Genomic DNA, 797 nt, shown 5'->3' on the forward strand with positions numbered 1-797 from the left:
CTTGTCAGTACCTAACAATACTAGTTCCTCTCATGTGACAGTCAAGCAAAGTCAGACTGAAAATAAATATTTTTAATTTTATTGGCAAAAACATCAAAAGTATTTTTATTTAGCATTAAATTACACAGCTCCTGTCACTCTAAAACAAAGGTACATTAAAACCAAGAAAAGTTGGCAATCCATTTAGACTGATATTTAAGACAAGTAGATTTTACAGTTTGTAGGGTTGTTATAGTATCATGGAAAGACCTACAGCCTGAATATTTAGTAAAATAAACCAATCAATTAAATTTAAAAAATGAATAAAAATGAATAAAAATAATAGAACAGGTCTTGTGTGGCTGAGGGTGGCTTTGTGGCACATATACAATCCAATGCGAAAGTAACTTCCCTGAGGGTGGCTTTGTGGCACTTATACAATCCAATGCGAAAGTAACTTCCCTGAGGGTGGCTTTGTGGCACTTATACAATCCAATGCGAAAGTAACTTCCCCTTTACTTTCCTATCATGTCCCATGTGTACTGAATGGGCTTCAAGCTAATATCATAAAATTCATGAAAACGCATTTAAGATAAATGTAAAATAAGGTGTTTGTGGATGAATATACTTCTACCAGATGCATTTTATTTACTTTTTGCCCATTGAAGACCATTTTTTTTTTAAATGACAAAAGTTGAAAAAACTACAAGGGTGAGGGAGTGCAGTAGTCTTCTTGAAGTCTTCCTGGTTACCATCACAGCGTATTCCCATGCTGCGTGGGTACGAATGCTGGCACCTAGCCCTACTTTGTGTCTACC

Source organism: Salmo trutta, chromosome 26, assembly GCF_901001165.1.
Source record: "Salmo trutta chromosome 26, fSalTru1.1, whole genome shotgun sequence".
Taxonomy (NCBI): domain Eukaryota; kingdom Metazoa; phylum Chordata; class Actinopteri; order Salmoniformes; family Salmonidae; genus Salmo; species Salmo trutta.